This window comes from Polypterus senegalus, chromosome 2, assembly GCF_016835505.1.
Source record: "Polypterus senegalus isolate Bchr_013 chromosome 2, ASM1683550v1, whole genome shotgun sequence".
In the NCBI taxonomy this organism is placed as follows: Eukaryota; Metazoa; Chordata; class Cladistia; order Polypteriformes; family Polypteridae; genus Polypterus; species Polypterus senegalus.
The window spans coordinates 178,286,856-178,314,819 of record NC_053155.1 but is presented as its reverse complement, the minus strand read 5'-3'; positions in this window follow the sequence as shown (position 1 = coordinate 178,314,819).

The window sequence follows — 27,964 nt, the reverse complement described above, 5'->3', positions numbered from 1 at the left end:
ATAACAATCTGTTTAGCATCCCCATAAGTGAGCGGCAGAATTGCAAAGAGGCTACCACGAAGCACAGGCCTGAGGGTTGGCGAGCGAAGCAAACAGGGGGCAAAGCACCCTAATATATATATATAGTGATCCCTCGCTATATTGTGCTTCGACTTTCACGGCTTCACACCATCGCGGATTTTAAATGTAAGCATATCTAAATATATATCATGGATTTTTCGCTGGTTCGCGGATTTCTGCAGACAATGGGTCTTTCAATTTATGTTACATGCTTCTTCAGTTTCTTTGCCCAGTTGATTTCATACAAGGGACGCTATTGGCGGATGGCTGAGAAGCTACCCAATCAGAATACGTACTACATATTAAATAAAACTCCTCAATGATATACCATGTGCTTCCCGCGCACTGCTTCGCACACTTAAAAGCTCTAACAGCCCGTATTGATTTTTCATTGTTTGCTTTTCTCTGTCTATCTCAATCTCTCTGAGAAATACAGGCAAATACTTATCCATCATACAATACCATCAGGGAGGCATATGATTGGCCCCATTATCTGCTCCTGACGGAGGGGGTGTGAGCAGAGGGGCTGTTTACACAGTGGCTGTTTGCTTAGAAGATACGGACGTACCTGTAAAAAAATGCTGAAAAGCTACCTTCACATTGATCCCTTCATTGCGCTGCTTTATCGTGGTGCTTGCAAACTTAAAAGCGCAACAGCCCTATTGATTTTTGATTGTTTACTTTACTCTCTCTCTCTCACATTCTCCGCTCCAGATGGGCACCTTGAAGAGGAAGACATGTTTGCATTCTTTTAATTGTGAGAAAGAACTGTCATCTCTGTCTTGTCATGGAGCACAGTTTAAACTTTTGACTAAAGAGTGTTATTTCATGTCTAGAGGGCTCTAATAATGTTAAAAAACGTATTTAGAAGGTCGTAAACAGGTTTTCAATGCTCTAACTGTGAAAATATTAGATTTATAAATAAAGAATCCTACTTCTTGGAAATTCATTTATCTGTCTGGAGCGGATCAACTGCTATAAACGAGGGTTTACTGTATAGCTGTGCGGAGAATATTTATAAACAGTGTGGGAGAGTTTCTAAGAGCTTAAAATATATAAAAATATCCATACAAACATATGGTTTCTACTTCGTGGATTTTCACCTATCACGGGGGGTTCTGGAACGAAACCCCTGCGATCGAGGAGGGATTATTGTATATATATATATATATATATATATATATATAGTAGATGCATCTTGGCCAGAAGAGGGGATGGTTCCTTACCAAGACGGGAGAGTCGTAACAGGCAGATAAAAAAGAATCAGACCCAGAAGGTAGGACTGGAAGAGATAGACGGACAGCCCACTGTGAAGGAAAGATGTCAGTGGGGGCTATTTTCTCCCCCAGCAAACTAGAAGGTAGCAGCCCTGATTATCCAAACCCAGTGGGAAGTCACTGGGTGCCACAAGAGGATGCTGCAGGGAGACAAGCTCCCTGTTATAATGGACTTCCATGTGACCCAGAAGTGCTTCCATTGGGCAATCACCCTGGTAATGGAAGTACTCCCAGATCTGTAATTAAAGGGACTGTACTTCCTTATCCAGTTCAGTCGGACCTGGTAGGTAGTAGACAAATGCTTGAGTGGAGGAGGGTAGTGCAGTAGTACGAAGCAAAGTATTGTGGAGAGGAAGACCTGTGTTTGTATGTGTGCTTTTATTACCTTTTGTTACTTTTGGAGGTAGTTATAATAAACCCTTCCATTATTTGAACCCAGGACTCTTTGTGTGTTCGTGTTTGGGGGTCTGGGGCTTGCTGATGCCCCGGTATCCTTTACTTTATACCCAGGTGAGGAGCTACCGCACCACACACCACCACAGGTCTAGGCCAGCAGCTGCAGACCAGGAGTTTTAGGATGGAAGTTATGGTTAGGATTAGGGTAGGGGATTAGAGCCCGAAGGCCAAAGCATGGGTACACATACTATACCTATAATAAGATTATTTTAAAGGAAACATGGTTAAGATTAGGGGTAAATTAAGCATAGGATTGTTGTTGTAAACTTGTGCTGTGATTGGGGTGGGGGGATGGATGGGAGTTACTGTGAACAGTAAATTTTAACACTCAGATATCTAACTGCACCTACATGTACACCCGACTCCACCCAGTATTGTATCATTAAATTAGGTTTGTGCCCACCGGTAAAATTCTGTCCTGAAACTGCTTTAGACCTCTAAGACAAAGCAGTCACTATACTGCCCAAGGCAGTCTAATTAGTTAATGGCTCTGGTGACTCATCAGCAAAAAGCCACAAGACAAAACTATTAGTTTTCTTTCATTAATTATTTTTTTCAGTGAATGAATGGTTATAACTTAGGTTCTGCAAAAAGATCCATAACAGAATAGCTAAGTTACATTTGTAAAGAAGTAATATTTAATGTTTATTAGTGACTTATTAATGAAGATTATTATGAAGTGTTCCCAATACATTAATTATCATTTAATGATAAGTTGAACTAGTAGTCTGCTAATGTTTGTTAATTACTGATTATAAAATGTTACTGGTGAAAGTTATTTTCACATAGAAAAACAACAGGAAAGCAGTTTAGAGACATGCCATCTTGGCAATATAATGCCCCCAATAAAAGAGGGTTTAAATACACTCTGCAGCAGGCTAGTGCCCTGAAATTATACAAGTAATGAGTACTAAGAAATCATGGCATTTTTGGTTTAAAAATGCATTCTTTATCATTTAAAAATTCAGCCAGAAAATACTCATACATGTCTTCATAAGGGTTTCTACAAGGATATTTTAAAACTTAAAATAAATTGCACATAAAATCATTTTACTTTTTTATTTTATGTGTATGGATAGTAAATAGTAACTGGTATTTATTTATAAGTGAGAGGATGTGTATGCCCTGTGATAATCTGGCATGTTGTCCAGTGCAAGTTCATGTCTGACCCCAGTAATATCAGAATTAACCTTCCCACCCCACAACCCCGAATGGAATTAAGCAGGTTTAAAAATACCTGGATGGATGGGTTTTTAATTATTCTTATTCACATACTAAATGTACACTTTTATTTTCTACAATACTTTTCTGCTACACACTTAAGTACAGGTTACACTTGATTATTACCATTTATCATTTTCAGAAAAAATAGATTAAGCCCACAGGCAAACATTAACATTTCATGATTTAATTTATAGGAGGATGATCAATAAAGATGTTCTCCTCACATAAAAAAATATAGACTATAACTTACCAAATAAATGAATAAATATCTGTCATTTTTTGAGACTCCCTAAAAAATTTAGTTGGTCGAAATGTAATCGACATTCTTGATTGTTCCAATATAAATAGGTAAATCTATTAATTTAAACATATGGAAGTAGAAAGTGAATCAATCTTTTTTTGCAATATTAACTTTCATAGTTGTAGGTATAAATTCCCTACTTAGCAGATACAAATTTATATCATTAAACCTTTTGCAGTTTAATGTTTACATTTTATAAGAGAAATAGGAGAATATGACAAAAAGCATTAATCAGGTAACTGCTTTTTAATGGCACAATTAAATTATTGACTTCATAAAATTGAGTGATAGACGATCAAAGAATATTTAAAACAATAAATTAAAAAGCTGTATTCACACACTCATATCATATTTACAGTGAGCACATAAGGCGTTTCACAAAGCAACTGAACAGTAAGCAAAAGGATCATTGAAGCCCATGGTGTAAGATAGCTCATACTATAATCATACATCACACATGACAAGACTTCATTAAAAGAGGATTATTTGGGCCTTTCAAAGCACTGTGACAACTGGAGAACTGGTGATAGAAGCAACATCACCAGGCATTTACTGTAAGCAGATTGCTCTTAAGCAGTCTGGCAGCTGCAGGAGTACAAACTTGTTAAATCATATAGCAGAGTACAAATGTCATACCTAATGAGCTTCTGTATAAAAGTGCATTTATAAAAAGGTAAAGAGGTACTGCTTAGTGGCGATTCATAAAACAATCTAATTACAATATGCTAACATTTCTCTGTGTGTTGTGTGTTTGTATATATATATATATATATATATATATATATATATATATAAATGCAGTAGTGTGGAAGCTGGAAGCAGTGATGGGTAACATTTACATTAGAAATAAACACAGATGGTGGATCATGCTGTTATGCAGATAATTTTCTCTTGTCAGGCAGTCAGTAGCGTAAACAGATCTGATAAAAGAGGGAAACTGTTAGTGTGCCAATCCTACATGCCACCCTAAGACATGCCCTTCTCTTACCATTCCCCCCTTCCTCCCTCTTTCAGCACAGGCCTGCCAGCCAGATTCAAATTCACTGCCACTCTCTCTCTCTTACCTGTCAGCTGCCCACTTGTCTTTCCTTCCACTCATGCAGTGTCTATTTTAAACTTTTTATGAGTAGAAGGAGCTCATTTCCTTGCCTTCATTCTGGCACCATGTGCCCTGTAAGGTCTGCCTAGGACAGATGCCTTCTGCTTTTGCTCAGCATTAACAAAATGTATTCATTTCAGAGCTTCTGAAGGTTTACAGTAAACTTTGGTCTAAGATATGACTGTAATTGTACAACTTTTTTATATACTTTACACATCTATCTATCTTGCTTGAGCGTGAGTAAAACTCCTGCATATTTAAAGGCTAGGTATTTAGGGATTATCTGTCATGCTCTCTATGTGTTCTCATCACGCAAAGAGATGTTTTTGTCCTACTTAATGGACTATTGCTGTTAAAAATTTAAATTTGTAAGTCAAGACAATTTTGGATGCCACCCGAAGCAGAACCTTCATTTCTGAAACCAAAGTGCTACAAATCTTATATATTTAGTATATATATACTAAAACATAATATTTTGATTTAAATGCAAAATGCCAAACCAATCAAAAATTGTCAAAAAGTACATACTGTACTCTTTAACACAATGAAATGGATGTGGGTTGAGGAGTTATGTGTTATATTCCATTTTTATTTTTAGGCTAATCTAGGACAATCTAGATAGATGTAACAGCTGTAACAATATATTGTTTTATTTTATGTTAAAATATTACTCTCTGCCTTATCAGCATAATTCATATTAGGAATATGACACTGTATTCTCATGGAGATAGCACATATTCTAATCTTCTTTTGGAGTAATAAAAGGAAAAATAATATGTTAAGTCTTACACAGTGTCAATAGTGAGGACTGAAAGTGCGCCTTGTGCTTTATAATCCAAACATTAAAACAAAAGAAGAGTTCAGTACTGGCTTTTAAGAAAGATACAGCAATTATTTTGATATAAAGACATACAATAGACATATAGATGTCAATACATTCAGATAGTAATTGCTTTTATCATTGTGTTTAACAGAATAAAATTTAAAAAATAGATTTAGCTTAATAGCCTAATGCCTAAATTGTTTTCACTATGACTTGTGTCTTATTCTAAGGTAAATTCCTAATTAACATTCAACTTCCTGAAATCTGGCACTGGAAAAAGGTGGGTTTATTAAATGGTTAAACGGATAAATGAACATAGAATGTTATAGAAAAGAATATGAAGCAAAACGTACAGACTCTTTGCAATTCTGCTTTTTCAATATTTCCATTAATATTTTGGACACCTGGTATATACTGTCTTTTGTAAAAATTTTCAGGTTAATTTAAAGAGTTTCAGTTATTATTGGACTGCAGATGACACTTCAACATCCTTCCTAAGCCATTAACTGATACTCACACTGATAGTGTTATGAAGCACCAAAGGAAAAGGAAAATGAAAAGGAGCAAAAACCAGGTATTCAAATAAATAAAAAGATCTGACTGCTATTATGCTGCTCGGAATTAATAGGTGAATGAGGAAGTTTCTTTTTAAAAATGACCTGATGAGAGATGAGAGCTCTGACAAGGGACCAATACAGTCTTGACCAAGAGCCAGGCAGAGAGTCAAAGCAAGAAAAGAGCACAGAAAGAATCAATAAACAAACACACAAAACCAAGCTGACGAAACACAGCAGAATTGAACTAGTACTACATTTTAATTTGAAGCACCCTTCAGCGTCCTCTGGCACTAAAGAGAGAAAGAGAGCCGTCAAAGCAATTTTATTCAAAGCTAGCATGCTAGAAACTGCTAAAACCACCATAATGCCCAGATGATATTATGAATTAGTGCCACACAGGTCAGATCTGTCCTGAATACAAGTTTTTCCTTGCCCTAAGTCATCTTTTAATACATTTTTTTAGTTGTATTAAAATTATGTAGAATCTATTGATTTTTGTTACTATCTATCTATAAAAATCTGGCAGGTGAAAAATCTGAAAGGGGCAGTTGCTGAAATCATGTTAACAAAGGGTGTAAGGTTTAGAAGAGAATTCATAATGAAATTAAATAATTCACCCCACGTTTACATTTTATATTTCAGAGTTCACACTTTACCATTTTGAATGAGATAATTAAATATGACTAATTCCTAAACATTTACAAGAGTCATACTAAAAGGAGAAACCATTTTCAAAAAAGTAAAAGTTTTGATGCTTGAAAAAATAGTTCTGAAATATTAGTGTACACATCTTAATTTATTCTACAAAATCTCCAGTTGTTTAGACATAATTTTCCTATTGTTCTAGTAGTTTAAATATTCCCTTATATAAGAACACATGCTGAAATACAACTTGCAGGACTGAATCTGTGTTGTCATATTGTTAGCCTCACACCTGGTTCTTTATAATTCCAAAAAGATGGCAATTGGACGGTTCCACACTGGGACAGTAAGGAGTGTAGGGAAGAACTTCCCATTTTTTCAATTTCTTCCAAGGTCAAATGAGCAGAGTGGTGTGAGCTTTGTAATGCTGCAGAATGGTCTTCTTCACATTGGATTTATCAATGCATAACCAACTTTTTTCACCTATTACCTGTCACAATACTGAGCCAAAAATCTTACTCATTTCAGTATCGCTTAGGCGGTTATAATGACATGTTCTTGCATTGATGTTTTTGATCATCTGACAGTGTATGTGGGAGCCAGAGGGCTCAATTTCCTGATACCCCACGGAGTCAATCATCTTCTGAACTTCACTATGTTCTGTTCCTAACTGTGCTACTCCTTCTTGCACGGTCATGTGTCTGTCATCAGTAATGGTGAGCTATGTTGGCAAAAAATTATATCTCGATAGTTTCTGGGACTTTGATGATAATGATAATTAGTCGATATTTTGTATTCTTTAAAAACATTTTTTTAAAGTCATTGATCTAGCTTGGTCTTGTCTATCTAGGATATTAATTGTAGCTTACTACACACTTACCTTTAATGTAAACAAGATATGAACCCAAAGGGAATAAACTACTAATCATAACTGAAATACAGGGCATGAACATTACAGTCTGGATGAACATAAACTGCTCTGCTGTAAGGTGAATTGTGCAACATTCAACCAAGAACAAAGTGTAGAAATCCAAACTTCTGTCAGATTTTCCTGCACAGGGAAAAAAAAAATAAAGCATTTATAAACAGGTTCTGTCATATATTAAACAAAGATACAAAAAAAAAAAAAACCTATAATATTTTTAAACACACAAACTTTAAGTTCTGTCCAATATTGAACAAAGATATCAGAAAAAAATTCTATAGAGAAAACTTCAACTTGTGTGACAGAAACACCAGTCTGTCTGCAGCATCTGGCTTCAAAGCATCGCGGTTACATGTTACACCATTTTCTCCGGTGCTGAAAGTCTGCACAGAAGGAATGCTTGAGGCAGTAATGCACAGGTACTTGTTTGCAAATTTCCCCAATTTGAGGAATTGTACTTCTTGTGTTTTCCACCACTCAAGTAGGTTTGCATTACTGTCCACCTCAAGTGTCATCAAGAACTCTTGATCTCATTTTCAATGGCAGTGTACAGAAACTCACCTTCTCTGAATTCAGGTGTTTTATTTTAAATAGCTGCTCTTTTTTGCTCCCTTCCTTGTGTCATCACCTGCACCAATTTCTGCAATGTGATGGAGCATGGAAAAAAAATGTGCTTTTTGGAATCGAGGACCAGTGATGCCAAATCTGTGGTTTTCTTGCCCAATTAGACTAGTTTTGATCGTCAATGGCTGAATAAAAAGGGCTGTCACAGTACATTTTTGGGCTACTTTTTAAAAAACAATGTGGTATTCTGGGCTATTTTTCAACCCCTCCCATGAACTTTTACCATGTTTGTCATCCATCTTCAACCTTGTTCCCTGCTATTCCCACTTGTATTATATTCTTTACTGTTACTAACACCATTCCCCCACTGCCATTGTGTGATGGCATATATCCATTCTATCACTCAGAAGTAGCTCAAAATGGACCCCCCACCCCCAATTTGGGCTTTGTCATGTACCAAACCGTGTAGCTCTGATACCATCCCCCACTTTGTCATTTTGTCTAGCTCAGACATTGGGCTATTTTTATCGAGGACCCCTAAAAAAGATGGCTTGCAAAATAAAATGCACCTGATAGGCATATACTTCTTACAGTAATAAAAATAATCACTTCGGATAAACTACGCAATTCCTTCTAATGGATTAATAATTTGTTCAAACTGATTTTTAATTTTTTTTGTTTTTATTTATTTTTGCCTGTCATCTACAGAGTTCCATATTAGATTAATTCCACTTAAACTGCATATGGAGGAATGACAGTTTTTGCCCCGCAACCTCCATATGCCGTGACTCATTCATCTCAATCTCAGTTTATTACATGCAGTGGTTTTGACTATGTTCAGTTACATTAGTTTTACAATTACAGGAAAAAAAGGTATTTGATCTAGACACAAAAATTAAGGTAATCAAGCAGTGTGAGGGAAAGTGAATGTAACCACATGTGACTTTAACTTATCCCATTGTAGCTGGGGTTTACTGCACGTGCTGTACTAGCGCACTCTGCTTTCTGAACTGCCATGAAGGGGTAATGAAACCACACTGAAGTCCATTATCTGATAATATTTATTATTAGGCTGAAATGTTAAAACAGAAAACATTTGAGTGCTCAAACTCTGGCGGTATAATTCTAAATCTCACAATTGAGTCAATGAACACTGGAAGAAGCTCATACTAGTAATGTAACAACACAGACAAAGAGGCGTGTTACTGATTGTTTTTTGTTAAGTGACATACTTGATAATTTCAGCCTGCTTATCACTAAAACAACAATTCAGATATTATTGTAGATGATGCATATTTCACACTCCTAGTTACCATGCACACAGATCTGTATAGCTGTTGAAGCTTTTCATGAATTTCAGCCATAGGAATATCTTCTTTAAAAAGAAATTATATTACAACATGCTGGCAGAGTGATACAGGATCTTTAGCTATGTTGACTAAAGGGGTACTGTTTAAAAAACAAGATACAAAAATTGTTTGAAAGTGGCACTTAGAGCAAAAGGGCAGATGCATTTTCAGTATTCATCCTGCATGTGACAGCTATCCCTCTGAATTTTGATTCATCAAAATATCAGACATAACTTCACTATTGCTCCACCTCTGTGCTGGCTGTTGATTCATCAGTGACAAGAGATATATGATCAGCCTGACTGACACCATCTATCACCCTCCTTTTGATATTCTCTGCAAGACATGAATACAATGTGGAGCAGCTTTTGTTTCACACATCAAGGCATCAGTTTTCCTGCCCTCAGTTGTCAAACTGTTGTGAATTAGATACATTGAATAAGCCATAGTTCTGAAGATAGTGGCACTACATATTGTACTCTTATAATAGTGACTGTTTCATTGCAGATCAAGACAGATCAGGTGAACATTTTACAAAGATGGCATATTAAAGACATACTTTTTTGATACATTCATCATTGAAATGGCAATTCTCTGTGACAGTTTTCCCCTTAAAGCATTTGACATTGTGAGACATTTTTTTCAGCTGACTAATTTTTAGCTAACTTGCAATGAGAATTTTAAATGCTACTGGCTAATCTGTAAAAGTTACATAATACGGGACAATCTCTGTAGATTTTCATGAAGGAAAAAAAGAATCTAATCTATGGGTTAGAATATTTGCTCTGCAGATGACATAACATGTCGCATAACTTCTTTGACATGTGGCTGGCAAAAGGCATAGCGATGGTAAACAATATGGCATCATCCATTAATATGGTGGTGCCCCTGCCATACAAAACATTGTTACAATAGTGGCATCATAAATAACATTTATAATATTAGGAATAAAAGCAGACATTGTACAGCAAGCATACATTTGTTTACCTTAAATTGCAGGACAGATTGGGTAGAGTAAATAAACAGTACTTCTCTTCAAAAGTGAAATATTTATTTTTTCAGCACAGACTTTTTACAGTTTAATACTAAAATGCTGGCTGTTTATAATGTGCTTATGTAGCAAACACTGCTTCACACTCATTTGATATACTCTGTGATCCTATCATTTGTATATGTAAGAATTTCATAGCTACATGTTCAAGTGACAGTAATAATCATATAATCCTGTATTTGTTATTTTATTATTATGATATTTAATTAATTTAGTTATTTTTTTTACCATAGTTTGCAACGCCATTTACAGGTAGTCTGTTGTTTCAGCTTGGGATCATGTATGTGGCCATGTGATCAGAGGTGCACTGCAAAACATCAGCACCCAAAGAATATTTAAGATGGTGGCATGCGTTGTCTTCTGTCAGGCTTTTGGATGCTTTAAATTAAATCTTGAAACTCTTGCAAAGTATTGTTATTTAAGGAGAGTGCTATTTATTCATTGTTAGGGTCAAATATTTGTAATCTTATTTTTCGACTATGATTTTTTATCTCTGCTTTAGTTTTTTTTTGCACATTATTGTGATTGACTACTGGTTTACTGATCCATGCCTAACTGTAGACTACTCTTTGCTTGCAACCTTCATCTCAAATTCACTTTATTTATCAAAATCCTAAACCATAATGTTTTGGGCAACTGGCATCACAGGTATTTGTGATTACTCAAGTGTGATTCATTGCTTCATTACTGCAGCTTGCTTCTACCTACAGACTATCTTTGGAGTCTGTAGTTGCCATTGTTCAACAAGAGATATCCTGATGAAAGCCAAAGAAGTAACTATGAAACTGAAAAACAAGAGTAAATCCATTACAGACAGTTTAAAACATTAGGATTACATGAATCAACTGTCTGGAGTATCATTAAGAAGAAAGAATGCACTGGTGATTCTCAGTAATCACAAATAGACTGGTAGGCCAAGGAAGAAATCTACAGCTGATGACAGACAAATCTTCACTATGGTAAGATCAGAAACAGTCTTCAGGAGGCCAACGTACATGTGTCTGAGACTGCCATCTGCTGAAGACTTCTTCAACAGAAATACAGAGGCCACACTGCAAGATGCAAACCAGTAGTTACAGTAGTCACAAAAACAGGATGACCAGATTAGTCCTTGAAAAAGTAAATAAAGGAGCATGCAAAATTCTAAATGAAGGTCTTGTGTACAGACAAGACAAGATGAACCTGCATGAGAGCGATGGCAAGAGCAAAGTACTGAGATAAGAAGGAGCTGCCCATGATTGAAATATCATTTCATCTGTTACATATGGTGCTAGGGGTGTTATGGCTTGGGCTGCCACAGGTCCTATCACACTTATATTCATTGATGATGCAACTACCAACAGCAGTTTCACATTGAATTCTGGAGTGTATAGAAACCTCTTATCTGCTCAAGTTCCATTAAATGCCTCCAAATTTATTGGATGCTTCTTCATCCTACAACAATGTAATGATTAAACAAACTGCTAAGGCAACACAGGAGTTTTTCAAAGCAGAAAAAATGGAAAATTCTTGAAAGGCCAAGCCAGTCACCCGATTAGAATCCAATTGAGCATGCATGTATATACACTCACCTAAAGGATTATTAGGAACACCATACTAATACGGTGTTTGACCCTCTTTCGCCTTCAGAACTGCCTTAATTCTTCGTGGCATTGATTCAACAAGGTGCTGAAAGCATTCTTTAGAAATGTTGGCCCATATTGATAGGACAGCATCTTGCAGTTGATGGAGATTTGTGGGATGCACATCCAGGGCACGAAGCTCCCGTTCCACCACATCCCAAAGATGCTCTATTGGGTTGAGATCTGGTGACTGTGGGGGCCATTTTAGTACAGTGAACTCATTGTCATGTTCAAGAAACAAATTTGAAATGATTCGAGCTTTGTGACATGGTGCATTATCCTGCTGGAAGTAGCCATCAGAGGAAGGGTACATGGTGGTCATGAAGGGATGGACATGGTCAGAAACAATTCTCAGGTAGCCCGTGGCACTTAAATGATGCCCAATTGGCACTAAGGGGCCTAAAGTGTGCCAAAAAAACATCCCCCACACCATTACACCACCACCAGCCTGCACAGTGGTAACAAGACATGATGGATCTATGTTCTCATTCTGTTTACGCCAAATTCTGACTCTACCATTTGAATGTCTCAACAGAAATCGAGACTCATCAGACCAGGCAACATTTTTCCAGTCTTCAACTGTCCAATTTTGGTGAGCTCGTGCAAATTGTAGCCTCTTTTTCCTATTTGTAGTGGAGATGAGTGGTACCCGGTGGGGTCTTCTGCTGTTGTAGCCCATCCGCCTCAAGGTTGTGCGTGTTGTGGCTTCACAAATGCTTTGCTGCATACCTCGGTTGTAATGAGTGGTTATTTCAGTCAAAGTTGCTCTTCTATCAGCTTGAATCAGTCGGCCCATTCTCCTCTGACCTCTAGCATCAACAAGGCATTTTCGCCCACAGGACTGCCGCATACTGGATGTTTTTCCCTTTTCACACCATTCTTTGTAAACCATAGAAATGGTTGTGCGTGAAAATCCCAGTAACTGAGCAGATTGTGAAATACTCAGACCGGCCCGTCTGGCACCAACAACCATGCCACACTCAAAATTGCTTAAATCACCTTTCTTTCCCATTCTGACATTTAGTTTGGAGTTCAGGAGATTGTCTTGACCAGGACCACACCCCTAAATGCATTGAAGCAACTGCCATGTGATTGGTTGATTAGATAATTGCATTAATGAGAAATTGAACAGGTGTTCCTAATAATCCTTTAGGTGAGTGTATATGCTGAAGAGAAAACTGCATTCATTGATTCTTTCTACTTCTAAAATATTTTAGTTTTGAAACTATTGCAGTCACAGTAGGAAACCAGTTTTCTAACTTTCCGTACTTTTTTAAAAAAAAAATCATTTTTTCTTTCGTTATTTGGTAAATGTGTATTTTTTTCTAGTTTCTTCACACAGCTGAAACTGACTGACCTATAAAGCCAAGGAGAAATAAAAGAGATAAAACCAGCAACTTTGAAAAAAAACTTTGCACCTTTAAATCTTCTATTTTACCTTGAAGGGGAAATTTATACAAACCTCACAGCTTGTATATAGCAATGTATCTACTGAAAATATTCTTTCTCACTACACCAGAAAAAAGGCATCAGGATTAATAAAATGGATCTCTTCCTATATATAATTTACTCATTGAAAAGGCCACAGCAAATCTATACTTTCTTAGATTTTTCTCTTTAATGCCTAGATGTGTTAACATTCACTGTGATTCCTGATACTTAATTCAAAATGTGTTAATTTAACACTTGCAGTGTGGAGAAAGGCACATATGGTAAAAAAAAAGATTTTAATCAGTTTCTTTTTTTTCCTCAGACTTGCCATCCTGTCAGTGAGGAGTCTGCTAGTTAATGAGGCAGAAATGCTTGTGGAGTTTGTGTATTCCAAAACTCAAGTGTATGAAAATGTATGAAACACTCGTGCAACTTACAGTGACATGTTAACAAGTATAGAGGCCAAGACCTGACAAGGTTCATCTGACAGAACACAGGGTACATTTTTAACCCAAAATCCTCACAATCAGCAATCACTTTTCCAATGCTACTTAAAACACAGCAATGTGCTAGCAATAGGAGCTCACGTGCACACAGATGGCAAGTGGGATATTACTACAGATGTCTGTTAGGGTTCTTTCAGCTGCAAAAATAATACATGGTACGAACCAGAAAGCAGTTCTAAACTGGACTGGTACAAGTGGCAGTGCTACAAAAAATCACATGTAATTGAACATGTGTTATTTAAGAATGACTTTTTCCTTAATGAAAAACATTGTGAGTACCTTATTTCAAGAAAAAAAGGCATTGGTATACAGTGCATCCGGAAAGTATTCACAGCGCATCACTTTTTCCACATTTTGTTATGTTACAGCCTTATTCCAAAATGGATTAAATTCAATTTTTCCTCAGAATTCTACACACAACACCCCATAATGACAACGTGAAAAAAGTTAACTTCAGGTTTTTGCAAATTTATTAAAAATAAAAAATTGAGAAAAATTATATGTACATACTGTATTTACCAAGTATAAATATCTAAATACATAAGAAATGCTTCATACATAGAAACATACAGTGCCCACTGCTGAAATATTTGGATCAGACTGCCTGATTTAGTGCTTAAGCAGATGGCCCCGATAAGGTACAATACTTACCCACCCAAACCTTTACAATTAAAATTAAGATACTAGCAATATTGTATTAAAAAAGCCGGTTGCATACTGCATACATTTTTAAAGTGGAATAATTCTTTAATAGTATTTTCAGAAAATGAAGATATTTAATTTAAAAAATGTGCAGTAGTACTTATTTGTTATTTCTTGCAAGGTGAATTCTGCAAGTTATAAAATGGATGAACATAATGTTACACAGTTGGAACACTGAGACCCAACCAGGTGGAAAGATTTCATTTATTTTAGTAGACTCATCTATCCAAATAATTTTCAGTTCAGAAGCGCTGCCTATACATTACTTGTTTACATACTGTATTTCAAAACCACAAGCACTGGTGGGTGTGGTGACTTGTTTAAAATCACACTGTCCATTTCATTTATAAAAGATACAAATTGTTTATAAATTAGCCTTTTGGGTTTGTGTTAGTGGTTAGGGCTGAGTTGGACATACTGTAGTTCTTGGCCTGCTCACTCACTGCCTGTGTGCAGTTCTCTTATTGACTTTCTGTACTAGCTTGGTAGGAAGTGTGTCCAGCACTGAATCAGTATCTTGCCCAGGACTAATTGCCTCCAAAAAGCTGGGGACTACACTAGAAAAACGAGAATATTGAAGTTTATGAATATTTTCAGAGCTTAAAGAACCAGGCAAACTTTAGATATTAGAATAATGAAACTGCTAGTACAGATCTCTTCCATAGTCCTTTCGTTTAGGATTTGCTGGACCATTAAACATACGTATGCATATACAATCCTTCTGTTCAGTATATTGTGTATGGGTGTAAATTAAATGCCCAAATTTAATCCTACAAGTATATGCCTTTGTTTTCCATATTTCTGTCACGGCTACAGCCTAGTAATTATGAAACAAAAGACGCAAAAGACTAAATGATGCACCTGCAGGCAGCAATTAAATCACATTACATAAAACAATAGCCTCTATTTTTCACAAAAAATGCATTATTTGGGGGAATAGCGATAAGTATTAGATTGAAATCATTCAGCTGGCAATTAGATTTAATTCTTTTAATTTATCAGTATTGGCCACAACTTTTTATAGTTAATTAAACAGAAAGTATGTGCAATGATGTGAAAATTCATGTGCCCTGTCTCATTTTCAGCATTACTGTGAATTTATACACGCGTCATTTCGTACTTGGTAGTATTATGTTGCGTAGGACCAACTAAAAACACTACTTTTCAGATTTCTAATACCCAAGCATACAGTTTGCGAAATCCTGTTTATTACTTTCCCCTGCATGTATCATAGCATAAATTCCCATTTACTTATCACTACCGTTTTTAAAGGACCTTTTAAAATTAAAATAGGCAAATTCGTTAGATGCAGTCACAAATTTTCTCTTTTTTTTTTTCTTGTCCAAGCATAACTGCTTTGCGTGCGTAAAACGCCTTGCCTCTCTCGGTGCGCCGGTGAAGCCTCGGACGAAGAGTTTACAGTTATCCGCTTCATTAAAAGGTCACACATGAGACGCATTGCGTCACTTAGCAGTAGACTGCCATTCTGTGGCGGTGATTCGCGCCGAGGACTACAAGAAAATGACAAGTGAGTTTACCCAGGTTTCAAAGATCATATAGCTCAAGCAGCGGACGAACAACCTTGTATTTTAATGGTACATTATTTTGTGACTATATACATTAAATCAGTAGAATATGAGGCAAAGTAAATAATATCAGTAAAAGAAAAAAGGTGCTGAGGTGCTGCCTCAGTGACCGCACATTCAATATTTTTTTTTTTTTGAACCGGTAAATCTACTTTTCCTTCGGTATCTCAAAGACAGGCGCGGGTGTGACTGAATATGTGCAGATTTTCCTTCTGAAGGTATGGCATTCTGCCCAAGGCATGCACTTGCAACGCACCCAATTCTGTCAGGACAGTGGCAATATTAGCGACCCTCAAAATGAATTGTGAAAAGTGGATTTGAGATTGGCTCGGTAAGTCATATCATTTTGACAGAAGGAGTAACGCGTCTGCCTGGACCTGAGTTAGGAAACCTGGTTCAACATTTATGTGGTCTGTCAATGGAGGTTTCTTGACCTGTTTTAGGAAAATTATCTTAAATTGTGTTTTGTGAATGACAACATGCATGGAAGATAATTCTGGCAAGAAGAAAATACATTTGAGAGTGTTCAGTTAATAACAAGAACAATAACAACATAACATGAAATTCTCAACTGGATTAATCCGATTCATTATGGGGGTTGGTGAGTCACACTGGGACAATTTATGTTTGCTCTTCTGCACATGTTTGGGAAAGGCTTGTGTGGAGATGTTGAGAATGTGCAAACTGTGCATGGAGAGTGACCGGCCATGAGCGTGTACTCAGTACATTGGATTTTCTAAAGCAGTAAAAATGTGACATTTGTAATTGTGTTGTCTTGCACATCTCACTTCAAGCTCACTTAATGCAGTTTGGAGGGAATAGGCTGTGGGGGGCCTATACCAGTAATCCCAAATGCAAGGACTAGAAACAGCCCTGTATATAGTGCCAGTCCTTCATAATTGCATGCAATTCAGCCAGGTTGGAACTGCCACTTAATCTGACTTTCACACTCTTTGAAGTGTGGGAGGAAAACCCACACAAACACAGAGAAAATATGCAAACTCCATACTGACAAAAACCAGACACTATATTTGAACCCTGGACATCTAGGCTGTCTGTAATAATGTTTGATTTTAAACTACAAAATCCATCCATCCACCCATTATCCAACTGCTATATCCTAATTACAGGGTCATGGGGGTCTGCTGGAGCCAATCCCAGCCAACACAGGATGCAAGGCAGGAAACAAACCCAAGGCAGGGCACACACACACACACCAAGCACACACTAGGGACAATTTAGGATCGCTAATGCACCGAACCTGCATGTCTTTGGACTGTGGGAGGAAACCGGAGTACCCCCACACCGACACGGGAAGAACATGCAAACTCCACACAGGGAGGACCCGGGAAGTGAACTCCTAACTGCGAGGATCACTGCGCCACCGTGCCGCCCAACTACAAAATCAAACATGCAATTTACTCTCATAATGTATTTAGCTAACATTTTTTATGATATACCATTTAAAATGTATTTTTAATAAAGTGTGCATATGGAGAATGTTAATCTTATTAAACAACAAATAATTCTAGTCTTTTTTTAACATTCTAGCGAACAAGTTATTTCCTACCTTTTATAATTGGATGGTATTTTTGGTAATAGAGAAATAATTACCCATAAAGTATTATGACCAAAATGAGTTTGTGGTATTTTTATAACTTATTTAAAATTGATATAAATATTTATTCAGATGTGAGTAATTTTGTATGAAACATGCAGTGAGTGCTTTCACACAGTCAGCCACAGAACAATTGTTCTGTTATGTTTGAAAAGAAAGAAAGCATGAGATATAACATGCAATACAAGTGACTATTTTAAATTTATACATACTAACTGTAAATTATCTATGCAAAAAATAAGTATTTTTAAAATCTGTAGTAACAAGTCGCCATTGGTTATTTAAATTCAGGTATATGAAGTGATTTGTATTGTATTGTGTTAATAATTGCAAAAACATAAACATAATAATATAAAAACAAGCTATTATGTTATTTAAGTCATTTATCTATTAAATATTGGAATATTTTATGCTTAACTATGAAAAAACAGATGTTTTGCCAATATTTTTTCACAGTGTTTCCTGTAGTGTAAATTAATGATTTTCTCTCTCTTGCACTTTGTATCTACTTTTAACATATAATTTGGATAAACTTGCCATAACTTAAATTTAGTTTTAGCTGCCGAAATTGTTCTGCCTGTGACAAGTGACTGAAATTAATTGCATTTCTTGACAGGTGATCCAGTGTCAGTGTATGTGTTTGTGAAGCTGTCTCACAGCTACAGAAACCTGACTTCACATCTCAACCCAGTCACTGTACTATATGTAGTTTGCATATTCTCTGTGTTCCCAAGAGTTATTAATTGTATATATATATATTTTTTTTTGTGTATTCCAGTTTTCCTGTTATGTCAATAGATTTGCAGGTGCAGTTGGAGCAGTTAATTGTCAGCTGAATATATTTGTTTACTTAGACAGAATGCAGGTCTGCTTGGGGATGGACTGGAGTGTAGGTTAAGGTTGATTTCTGACTATTTACCTGATGGTTTTTTTGGATCCCCAAGAGTATGAAACGAAACACATATTTATAAATTAACAATTTAATTAGGATATTGCTCAAAGAACTAATACGCTATTGAGACAACATCTGGAGTATTGTGTGCTGTTCTGGCCATCACACTATAGAAAAGACAAAGCATTTGCAGATCTCCAAAGAAGAATAACCAAATATATCACTGGACTAAATAGTCCATCTGGCTCTGACAGGTTAAGGGAATTAATCCTCATTAGTCTTGAGCACAGAATGCTGTTTGAGGACCTAATGAAATTCTTCAAAATTTTCAAAGGCAATGATAAAAACTGAACTGAACTCAAGCAAAATGATTTAGATAAATATTGAATTATTTGTTTGAAGAAAGCAATGGAAATGAGCAGTGTGTACATTTAAGACTGAAGGCAGAATATGCATTCTTACAGAAAGACTCATGGGGATATAGGATAAATTATTGAGTCATGTTGATGGTGTGATGTGATATAGGAACAACATAGGCCAGAACTAGGCTAAAGGACTTGACATGACTTCTAGTTTGCATTTTTTTGTAATGGCCTCAGCACAAACGTTTGATTATGTCTTGATCTCCTGATCCCTTACATAAAAATATTCAATGTCTCATCCTGAGTAAGCACAGTATATTGTCATTAAAGTACTGTGATATTGCCTTATTTTGTCAGCCAGCCCTGGTGGAGTACACCAGAATAAGTTCATACCCTCCAAATATGCTCCAGAATTAGATATGCCTTAATTTTCACAGTCCAAAACACTGGCCCTTCTCTTTCCTTGGAGCCATTTGTAAGCATTGTATGTATTGTAATTTCAGTTTTGTGCTCATTGGATGTTGACTCTTGCAGATTTAAAGCCCACCCCCACAATTAGAAACTTGCTATGATAAAATCAATCAAATTTGATATTGTCATAGCAAACTGGAGAAAAACTGTTGTAGTGAATCATCATTTGGCCTCCTTAAAAGGGATTGCTTTTCATTTATGAAAGCTTTTGAATTTTTGAATATTTTCATTGTTTATTATTTTAATCTTTATACTAAAAACAACATTTTTTTGGCATTATGAAATCCTTGCTGGTTACAGCTGCTGCCATTTTGTGTCCATCTTTGCCTGGCTGCAAGGCAGTGTTGATTATGTCTGCTATGATTGTTGCCAATTATGTTACATACTTTGTTGTTAGTTTTGCCTTTGCAAGTTGGTAGTTCTCAGCAGCATACAGTACATCTAAATGTGGATGACTTTCAATACAAAACAATAACAAATAGTGTAGTGGAGGCTAAGAATCTACAGTTAGTTTGAGTTTAGCTATGTTTATCTTGACTATAATCTTTGGTTGAAAACAGGTATTGAAAATTGGTCATGTGGTTTCGGACTTCTTGAAAATGCATTTTTCTTTCTCCTTTAGCTTTTACACCTCCTGTGTGTTTCCTTTCACTCTTAAAAATTACCTACTATACTTTCAGTGATCTTAATAGTTGCAGAACACTGTGACTGAGTCACTTGGGGTATGACACTACGCAAGTGAAGTCGACATGCACTGTGACTGTCTGCAACCTTCTGTGATTTTCTTGAGATTATGTAAATGAAAGTTGAGGGGAAAAGTCTTTCAGTGAGACACCTCAGCAATTCACTCATTTTACAAAGCGACAGACTAGAACATTTACTGTATATTGTATAACTAGCAAAATACCAAGCGCTTCGCAAAGGAGAAGAAGTGTGTTAAAGAAGTTATGAAAAAGAAAAAGGAAACATTTTAAAAATACCGTAACATGATTGTCAATGTAATTGTTTTGTCACTGTTATGAATATTGCTGTCATATATATATATATATATATATATATATATATATACAGTATATATATATATATATATATATATATATATACAGTATATATATATATACACACACACAGACACACACACATATAAACATAAATACATATACATATATACATATAAACATATCTACATATACACATATCTACACATACACATATCTATATATATACATATACACATCTACATATATATACACATATCAAAATATATATACATATACATACATACATACACACACACATATACATATTGTGGTTCCCGGCCAGGACGCCCAGGAGCACGAGAGGAGGGCTTGTGCCTCCTCCAGACCGCGAGGGGGCGTCCGTCCTGGTTATAATGGGGGCCTCAGGTACAGGGCTTGGAAGCCCAGCCCTGTAGGGACCCGTGGCCACTGCCAGGTGGCGCCCCGATGCCGGTAAATCCCGTGTGGTCCTTGGCCAGGGCTGGAGCCCGGCCGGGACGCCCAAGAGGACCAGAGGAGGGCTTGTGCCTCCTCCAGACCGAGAGGGGGCGTCCATCCTGGTTATGCTGGAGGCCTCGGGTAGAGGGCTTGGAAGCCCAGCCCTGTAGGGACCCGTGGCCACCGACAGGCGGCGCCCCAGTGCCTGATTATGCCGGGAGCCCGGCACTTCCGCCACACCAGGAAGTGCCAGGGGGAAGACGACAGGGGACACCCGGATGGCTTCCGGGTGCGCAGCCGGCACTTCCGCCATACGGGGGTGTGTCCGCGGGAGATTGCCGGGAAGCAGCTGGAGCCCATCCGGGTTCCTATAAAAGGGGCCGCCTCCCTCCAGTCATTGGCGGAAGTCAGGTGGAAGAGGACGGAGCTGGAGTGAGGACTGGAGGCGGCCAGGAGAAAGAGAGGCACAGGACTGTGTGGCCTAGACATTGGGGGAATCGGTGCTGGAGGCACTGGGGTTTGTGAGTGCACTGAACTGTAAATATTGTATAAATAAACGTGTGTTGGGTGGAACTATGTTGTCCGTCTGTGTGTGTCTGGGCCAGCGTTCACAATATATACATACATACATACAGATAAATATACATATATATACACACATACACATGCATATATATATATACACACATACATACATACATGCACACACACACACACATATATATATATACATATCCACATATATATATATATACATATCTACATATACAGTACAGGCCAAAAGTTTGGACACCTCCTCATTCAATGTGTTTTCTTTATTTTCATGACCATTTACATTTGTAGATTCTCACTGAAGACATCAAAACTATGAATGAACACATGTGGAGTTATGTATTTAACAAAAAAAGGTGAAATAACTGAAAACATGTTTTATATTCTAGTTTCTTCAAAATAGCCACCCTTTGCTGTGATTACTGCTTTGCACACCCTTGGCATTCTCTCGATGAGCTTCAACAGGTAGTCACCAGAAATGGTTTTCACTTCACAGGTGTGCCTTATCCGAGTTATTTAGTGGAATTTCTTGCTTTATCAATGGGGTTGGGACCAGCAGTTGTGTTGTGCAGAAGTCAGGTTAGTTTGACGATCATTTATTTTTCAACAGGACAATGACCCCAAACACACCTCCAGGCTGTGTAAGGGCTATTTGACCAAGAAGGAGAGTGATGGAGTGCTGTAAATGGTCATGAAAATAAAGAAAACACATTGAATGAGGAGGTGTGTCCAAACTTTTGGCCTGTACTGTATATATATATAAACATACATACATACATACAAACATATATATCTACATATATATATACTGTATATAGCAAAATCCCGCGTATACCACATTGTCAGTTCAGCAGTCCGGTTGTAATATGACCAAGCTGTGCACTGAGATTACTTTTGAGAATGCAACGTCTAGTTTTGTCCAGGAGGAAAGCAATGTTGCCTCAAATCAATGGCAACCTTTTGTGGGGTGTGTCCCTGAGACTTATTAATTGTCATCGCGAAGCAGAGCCTTACTGGAAATTTGAGGCATTTGAATTGAAATGTGAGATCAGAGGGTATAACGGTGATGCGAGGAATACATTCAGCGTGTGGCGCTCTGCTGTTTTTTTGTGTAGCTGCCTTCACAGAGCTTCCCCGCTGCTTTATAAACAAACACCATATAAGGCCGTCGTTTCTCCTTGCTTCATGGTTCTGTACTGTTTTTTATTGTTCATTTATTACGATTCTTATAGCTATTGTGTAGCTATTCGAGACTTACTGTACTGTTCAGGTACCCATTTCCTTTTTTCAATCCGCGGCTTGTACGCTATTTTTTGTTCGTTTATCACGATTAGAGATATTTATTGATTCCCTTCTTTAGCTGACTGCCTGCTCATGTAAGGCGCTCCGCTGACTTTTTGTGAAGCAGCCTTTACACAGCTTCTCCGCTGTTTTATAAACGAACGACATATAAAGCCATCCTCTTTCCTTATTTAATCCACGGGTTCTCCGCTGTTTTATTGTTCGTTTATTACGATTATTATAGTTCTCTTTATACTGTATATCACGTTGTCAGTTCAGCACTCTGGTTGTAATATGACGAAGCTGCGTGAGTTCACTCTTGAGAATGCAACATATAGTTGTCCAGGAGAAAAGCAATCTTGCCTGAAATCAATGGCAACCTTTTGTTGGGTCTGTCCCTGAGACTTCTTACTTCTCATTGCGAAGCAGAGCCTTACTGGAAATTGGAGGCATCTGAATTGAAATGGGAGATCAGAGGGTGTAACGGGGATGCGAGGAATACATCGAGTGTGGAGAAACTCTAGAGACAGCGTGTGTATTAACTTGTGGATTTTTATATGAGTATTTGGTGGCAGCGTGACAAAGTTGCTTCAGCAAGACCGAGTTAGCTGCGGAGCTCAGCTCAGAGTGAAATAAGGTGAAAGGGAGGGGAGAGGATGATGTCACTCCCCACCCCGCCTCAACTGTCAATCCCCCCACAAACACAGTCTCTCAGAATTTGCATAAGCACAGCCCTTCACCAGCAATTTTAACTTAGTTACAAAGTGATCAAAACTCTTGTTTATACCCTGCGTTCTCACATTAAACTTGTATCCCGCATTAGTCATGGGCATGACAAACGCCAGTGGCAGCCTGTCTATGAACTTAATTTAAACTTTAGGTTAACATAGTGCTTTGTTTCCAAAGTAGCTGCAGTCATGAATATGCTTGTATGCGTCACTGTGCATGACAAACGGCAGTGGGAGCGTGTCTATAAACTTAATTTAAACTTACGGTTTACACCGTGCTTTGTTTCCGCAGTAGCTGCACTTATGAACATGCTTGTATGTGTCAGTCGCTCGTTTCTTATTGTTTTGCTGCCTTCTCAATTGTATAATGCATGTTTTCTTCAGCGCTTTTTGGAGCTCTTCCTTGTTTTCTACGTACTGCGCTCACAGTCAGTTCACGTAATTACGTGGGAGGTGTGATGATGTCACACGAAACTCCGCCCCTCACGGCCATCGAGCTGAACTCCATTACAGTATATGGAGAAAAATAGGTTCCAGTTATGACCATTACGTGTAGAATTTCGAAATGAAACCTGCCCAACTTTTGTAAGTAAGCTGTAAGGAATGAACCTGCCAAATTTCAGCCTTTACCTACACGAGAAGTTGGAGAATTAATGATGAGTGAGTGAGGGCTTTGCCTTTTATTAGTATAGATTTCTAATGTTCTAAAATATTTTTTACCAAGACAGTGTAAAAGTGTATGGAATAGAATTCACATTGACACTTCTAATGTAGTGATTCAGACACCTGTTAATTTTTCTTTATTTAAGTCTTACACACACTTATTACGTATTACCAAACACTTTACGTATGTGCTCTATGCTGTTAAAATTTAGCGGTTTTAGTACGTCATCAAGAGTGCATGTATTTGCTGACTGTTAATTTCCATTGTAAAACTATCCAGCCTGATTGACTTTTTTAATATTATTAATCTTTTTTAATGTTATTAATTATTAATGGTAAGATTTGTCCTCTAGCTATGTTTTTGAATGATTTTTTAAAATAAATTGAAGGGATGCTGCTGGTAATGCAGACCTGAGCATTGGCTCAACTGAACTGCATTTTGGCAAGCTGTGAATCTGAGAGATGTTACAAGGTGAGTGTAAAGGATATGATGGCTACCTAAAGCTATAACATCAGAGAATGTTAGAGACTCTAAAAAAATAAGGTGGGGCATATTAAATATTCCTGTGCTCAGCTGGTAGCACTGTGATTACTCCTGCCGGAGGAGCTTCTAGTTCGAAGATTGAAAGTGCAAATATCCAAATTGAGGATAAAAGAATGGTGTAAAGGATTCAGACCTGGTCTGACTCCATGTAATGAAAAATGTTTTGATTGATTTTATATAAGTTACATGAACTGCTACATTTAACAGTAAGTTATGGCAAGTAGAGGTACTGTGACATTTTGGTACTGCAGTTATTTCAGACAGTGTTTTAATGCTTGCATGGGTTTCATCAGACAGAGTTGGAAAGGCAGAAGGGGGACTAGATATTTATATGAATGAGCAATATTAAAAAAACAATGGAACAGTACAATTAAAAGTAAATTTGTATGATCCATTCTTGAAAAGTGGACTGAATTCATCCATGTTACTACCAATGGAGATAAGTTACAACATCTTGGCTCACTCAGCAACATAAATGATTCACTCTGTTACCAATATAATGATGAATCATTTTGAATGCTGGTGACTTCAAGCAAGAAAACAAATGTCTGTCAGCAGTTTTCATTTGTGGATGATAATAGCTGGACCTACTCTATTCATGTTAATTACTTTAAATGTAAACCAGTGGTACAATCTCAGAAGGTCTGTCTGACCATCTTACTGCCACCAACAACCCTGTTATCGACAGCAGCAGCCCTCCGTTATCCAAGCCAAAACTTTTATATGTGTTGGGGTTGGGGTTGTTGTTTGTTTTGTACTAGATGTGTTACCTGGCTTCAGTTGATACATTTCCAAAGACAATGGGCCTCAGTTAATGTGCCCCTGGTTAATTGAATTTGTCATAAATACATTGTAATTAACTCAGTACTTCTGGCTTTTCCTAGCGACTGGCCTTGGATTTTGTTGATGGCCACTGTAAAATACAATTTTAGAGTATTCTTTTGAATTGAAATAGGCAATCAGTAAGAATAATGGAATTTTTTAGTTTTTAAGTTATTGATATTATGTTATATTTATGATTTTTATTTCTTTGTCATTTACTCATCCATTACATATTCCATTTTTTAACATTTGTATGTTTAAGCTTCTATTTTTTTTGCCAGACAATAAAGTTATACTGTTAAATCATGTTGCACTTTAACTTATTACAAACAGTAATATCCTTTAAAGGCAGTGCAGAGACTTTTTAATTTTGGGTTTCTTTTCTGTAGTGTTTGAAGTGGAGCAAAATAACAGCCGGCATTACAATTGCCTAGAAGTGTGCATACCGGTCCACTTCAAGCACTGGTTTTCTCTCTGTCAAGGTATTGTAGTGGCATCTTTGTTGGTAGAGAAAAGAAGACAAAAGAGTCTGAAATGTAAACAATGAAAGGAAGAACTTTTTTTGAAGGAGTGCGGTTCAAACAGGAAAGAAGTAAGGATTTCACAGAATAGAACAGGTTAAAAGAAATAATCTTGTGAACCACACTTTATTTATTTACAGGTGTCCACTGCTCTCCCTTTTGGTTATGTGGGATGCATTAACTGAGTTGTGCTAGCATTTAAACAAGAATTTCCTGCCCTTTTTTCTTGCTACCTAATCTTGCAGTTCTTAGTATCTTCGAGACCCAAAATCACCACAAACAGTAATCCCTTTTCAATTGAAATTTCTGTGGAAGTTCATCCCTGTGGTTCCCCCTTGGAGAATCACCACTGACAGTCATTTCAACTCCCTTTGGAGAAGCACCACAACAGTCATCCCATTCCTCTTGGAAAATCTCTGCTGACAATCATACTGGTCATGACCCATAGTTTAAGAAACTATGATTTAACTGATGCAGTCACTACTTGCTAAGTGTTGGATTCAAGGATTCCACTTTTCCTGTACTTCTTCCTTCCTTCCTGGCAATCTGGCTCAAGCTTTATTACTAAATATGTTTTACTTTACTTGAGCTTAGTCAAACCTTCCTCTTTCCACTTTTCAGTTCAAACCTCATATCATCCCGACCGGTAGTTTAAGTGAAACCATACGGGTGGTACTCTATGTTGTTTATGTTTTGCTCCCCGATGTGATGCATAATAAACTTTTCATGACATTTTAATCTAGCGGTCCCATTTGAGGATCAGAGCACATTTATTTTAGTCTATGATATCGAGGAGTAGGCAACACGAGATTGGTTGATATTAGCATATGAAAGCAAAGAGCCCTTCCCCTCTATTTTCCCTGTGCAGAACACTTCACCTTTTCATTTCTTCCACACTATTACTGGTGCTTCTGCCAGCAGACTTCAATTGCATACACAAACAAGACACCTAACTCTGCAATCATGTTGTAATACCTGCAATTTGAGTCTTTTCCTCAACTCGTGTCTTGTTTGTAAGCTGAAAGGAAAAGATTTTTAAATGTTTTAGGATTATTTATTTATATTAAATTACTTACTTTTAATATTTTCCTTGTACTTTAAGTGTTAATTAAAATTAATAGAGTGACCACATGATATGAGGCTAATTCTATAAGGAAACATGATATTTGCAATCACATTAGGCTATTTACTTCATACAGCAGGCATATAAAAATTTACTAGTCTGAATTATATGTACCAGCCATTATTTTTCCTGTTAAAAGATGCCTGTCAAGAAATGATCAGATCAGTGGCCCTCTGACGATCCAATTAATTTAATTGTATTACTGATTTCTCTACTGGGAAATATAATGAATCCTACATCAACTAACAGATGATTGCTCAGAAAAATTCCCATAGTCAAAAAAATACTCAAATTATTAAAAATGATGCAATTAAACACACTTTCTGTTATAATTGCTCTTTAAAACAGGAAGTCTGGTTGCTGGAGAAAATGCACATTTTCTTGAGGAAATCATGGCTTTTATTAATGGGGCTGCAAGATTGATGGGTAATGGTACGGCCTGAGTAGCCTGAGCAGGCATATAATTTGTTGTTAAGGACCCTTGTGCTTTGTGAATGTAATTCTGTCTCATAAATATGCTGAACTTATTACCTGCTGCAATATTCCATGTTCTAGCCATCTGTGTTGAAGGAGAGATCTTTAGGAATAACTATGCTCATTATGCACAAGTTCAGTTCTACTAGACCTTGGCAGTATGGAACTCATAGGTACATCATGTGGAAATTCAATAATGGGAAGTAGATAACTAAGTAGGTTAAGCTGGAGATCCTTTCTGTTCTTCTGGTTTCTCTGCACTCAGCTAGAAAGTGGTAGAA